The sequence below is a fragment of the Cherax quadricarinatus genome, chromosome 37 (assembly GCF_038502225.1).
Source record: "Cherax quadricarinatus isolate ZL_2023a chromosome 37, ASM3850222v1, whole genome shotgun sequence".
Classification (NCBI taxonomy): domain Eukaryota; kingdom Metazoa; phylum Arthropoda; class Malacostraca; order Decapoda; family Parastacidae; genus Cherax; species Cherax quadricarinatus.
The window spans coordinates 5,973,855-5,977,850 of NC_091328.1; the positions used below are offsets into that span (position 1 = coordinate 5,973,855).

The window sequence follows — 3,996 nt, forward strand, 5'->3', positions numbered from 1 at the left end:
AATATATACAGACTTTGCAAAAGCCTTCGACAAGTGTGACCATGGCGTAATAGCGCACAAAATGCGTGCTAAAGGAATAACAGGAAAAGTCGGTCGATGGATCTATAATTTCCTCACTAACAGAACACAGAGAGTAGTCGTCAACAGAGTAAAGTCCGAGGCAGCTACGGTGAAAAGCTCTGTTCCACAAGGCACAGTACTCGCTCCCATCTTGTTCCTCATCCTTATATCCGACATAGACAAGGATGTCAGCCACAGCACCGTGTCTTCCTTTGCAGATGACACCCGAATCTGCATGACAGTGTCTTCCATTGCAGACACTGCAAAGCTCCAGGCAGACATCAACCAAATCTTTCAGTGGGCTGCAGAAAACAATATGAAGTTCAACGATGAGAAATTTCAATTACTCAGATATGGTAAACATGAGGAAATTAAATCTTCATCAGAGTACAAAACAAATTCTGGCCACAAAATAGAGCGAAACACCAACGTCAAAGACCTGGGAGTGATCATGTCGGAGGATCTCACCTTCAAGGACCATAACATTGTATCAATCGCATCTGCTAGAAAAATGACAGGATGGATAATGAGAACCTTCAAAACTAGGGAGGCCAAGCCCATGATGACACTCTTCAGGTCACTTGTTCTATCTAAGCTGGAATATTGCTGCACACTAACAGCACCTTTCAAGGCAGGTGAAATTGCTGACCTAGAAAATGTACAGAGAACTTTCACGGCGCGCATAACGGAGATAAAACACCTCAATTATTGGGAGCGCTTGAGGTTCCTAAACCTGTATTCCCTGGAACGCAGGAGGGAGAGATACATGATTATATACACCTGGAAAATCCTAGAGGGACTAGTACCGAACTTGCACACGAAAATCACCCACTACGAAAGCAAAAGACTTGGCAGACGATGCACCATCCCCCCAATGAAAAGCAGGGGTGTCACTAGCACGTTAAGAGACCATACAATAAGTGTCAGGGGCCCGAGACTGTTCAACTGCCTCCCAGCACACATAAGGGGGATTACCAACAGACCCCTGGCAGTCTTCAAGCTGGCACTGGACAAGCACCTAAAGTCAGTTCCGGATCAGCCGGGCTGTGGCTCGTATGTTGGTTTGCGTGCAGCCAGCAGCAACAGCCTGGTTGATCAGGCTCTGATCCACCAGGAGGCCTGGTCTCAGACCGGGCCGCGGGGGCGTTGACCCCCGAAACTCTCTCCAGGTAAACTCCAGACGATGCACCATCCCCCCAATGAAAAGCAGGGGTGTCACTAGCACGTTAAGAGACCATACAATAAGTGTCAGGGGCCCGAGACTGTTCAACTGCCTCCCAGCACACATAAGGGGGATTACCAACAGACCCCTGGCAGTCTTCAAGCTGGCACTGGACAAGCACCTAAAGTCAGTTCCTGATCAGCCGGGCTGTGGCTCGTACGTTGGTTTGCGTGCAGCCAGCAGCAACAGCCTGGTTGATCAGGCGCTGATCCACCAGGAGGCCTGGTCACAGACCGGGCCGCGGGGGCGTTGACCCCCGAAACTCTCTCCAGGTAAACTCCAGGTAAACTCCAGGCATAGGTGCATGTCAAGTAGCAAGAATCAGAAATAATGATTCTCCACAAGGTAAGAAGAATAAGTACCCTCCTAAGAGTAGCCCAGTTAATAAGAAACCAGTCAAAGAAAAGAGAAATTGTATTTTCTGCAAGGGTACTCATTTTTCTAAGAATTGCAATGCATACAATTCATGGAATGATAAAGTTGAAAGATTGGAGGAACTTGACAGATGCATCAGGTGTCTAGGTAATCACAATGTAAAGGATTGTTATGCCAAATTAAACTTCTGTTATCAATGTCACAAAGGAAGACACCATATAGTAATGTGTAAAGGTCTATATTACAATGTTGATAATAATGATAATGTTGACAATCCTGGCACAACAGTAGCTAATGTAAAAATTGCTGCTAATATTAATAATGATGGTTTTGCTGAAGTAGCCTTACCTGTGTTACAGGTAAAAGTTGATGATAAAAAGCGTAAATCAAAAAATGTAACTACATTATTAGACCAGGGATCCCAACGTACTTTCATTAAACGTAAATGTCTTGATGGTATGAAAGTACAGATGGGAGATCCCACAACTTTAAAATTAACTGGTTTTCTCTCGGATAAAAGAGCTCAATTGTATGACACTGTTTATGTAACTGTCAGGTTGGGCAATGAGAAAAAACGTGTTAATGCAGTAATTGTAGATAGACTTCCAGAGAAAATATCTACAGTAGGGCTTAGTAAAACTACAGAAAGACTTTCACATAATGTAAATTTAGCACCTTCTGGGGTAAGTGATGATTCTGCAGGCCCAATAAATATTTTGATAGGTAGTGACTATTATGCCTCCTTTGTGCAGGAGGCCATGTAATGTATTGTATATGGTACGATTCCTCGGAATAATAATTCATGACTAGAGGAAACTACAAATACCATAACTGTGTGTCTTACCCATGAAATCGTACCCCAGTATAATTCTTCCATAGAGGATGGTGTTGAACCAGTGCATAAATTGTGGGAATTAGACAGCATTGGAATAAATGTAAATGAAGAAAGTCCAGACGATTCTTTTACTCAGGAGCAATACCTGAGAGATGTAAAATTTGAATCTGGACAATACTGGGTACGACTTCCGTGGAGACTGAACCATCCAGAATTGCCCACTAATTACAGAATGGCATGTTGTGATAGAAACACAGGCCTTATCTCTAGGCTTTATTGAACATAGAATCTTCATAGTACTTCTGCAACAACAAAATATAATGACTAGTACATCTAATAATGGCTTCTACAGGGATGGTGATGTCTTGCATATGTCAAGAGAAAAGTTATAACTACAGGCCACATATTTAAACTCACCATGTAATCTGCATCACTAATATAGGGATAGTAGAAGAGAAGAGAATCACACACCAAGTGTTGGCGCCCATGACACAAACCAAACTGTTGTTGTTGTTAAGGGCCCCGAGAGGTGGTGCAGTATTATCCTGCTGCTGCTCCCCACAGGAGCAGTATCACTACAATCTCCCCCTTCTAAAATATCAGAGACAGTAATCTCCCAAACTGTTAGGTGGGCGACGTACACGTCCCGACCGTCGTAGCCCTTGAGCCTCTTCACCAGGTTCAATAAACGCTCCATGTTGTGATGTAGTCTAGCGCAGGATCACCACCAGGTAGCCCAGGATTCTATGTTCAATAAATTGTTGTGATAGAAACACAGGCCTTATCTCTAGGCTTTATTGAACATAGAATCTTCATAGTACTTCTGCAACAACAAAATATAATGACTAGTACATCTAATAATGGCTTCTACAGGGATGGTGATGTCTTGCATATGTCAAGAGAAAAGTTATAACTACAGGCCACATATTTAAACTCACCATGTAATCTGCATCACTAATATAGGGATAGTAGAAGAGAAGAGAATCACACACCAAGTGTTGGCGCCCATGACACAAACCAAACTGTTGTTGTTGTTAAGGGCCCCGAGAGGTGGTGCAGTATTATCCTGCTGCTGCTCCCCACAGGAGCAGTATCACTACATGGCATATGGACAGTTAAAGGCTCAGCTCCGCGAACTGAGTAAGACACCAGAATTGTTAACTACATATAATGACATAATTACTGAGCAGTTAATTAATAAATTTATAGAAGAGGTACCTCCTGAGCAAGCCAAAATTTATGGTCACTATTTGCCACATCACGGAGTGAAGAAGGAGTCTAAGACCACTCCTCTGAGGATTGTGTTTAATTGTAGTGCCAGGAGTGACAAAAATGTACCTAGTTTAAATGACTGGTGTATGTATATTTCATTTATAATTAATGGGTCCAGAGCAACTTGTGGATATGCCAGTGGTAGGTATCGAAGGGGGACATTTTTCATGACCTAGGTGTCCCAAATTCCTACTTGTCTATGTAACTCTGATAAATAATAATTATCTTTGCT

At 42.8% G+C, this 3,996-nt stretch overlaps 1 long non-coding RNA gene across 1 annotated transcript; it reads right to left on the reverse strand.

Annotated features, from left to right (window-relative positions):
* Positions 1-2,752: 2,752 nt before the first annotated feature.
* Positions 2,753-3,587, reverse strand: LOC138853690 (uncharacterized). The gene is made up of 2 exons (XR_011392851.1): positions 3,431-3,587; positions 2,753-3,315 (listed from the first exon to the last, which is right to left on the reverse strand). It is a non-coding gene; the product is annotated as an uncharacterized lncRNA (long non-coding RNA).
* Positions 3,588-3,996: the final 409 nt, after the last annotated feature.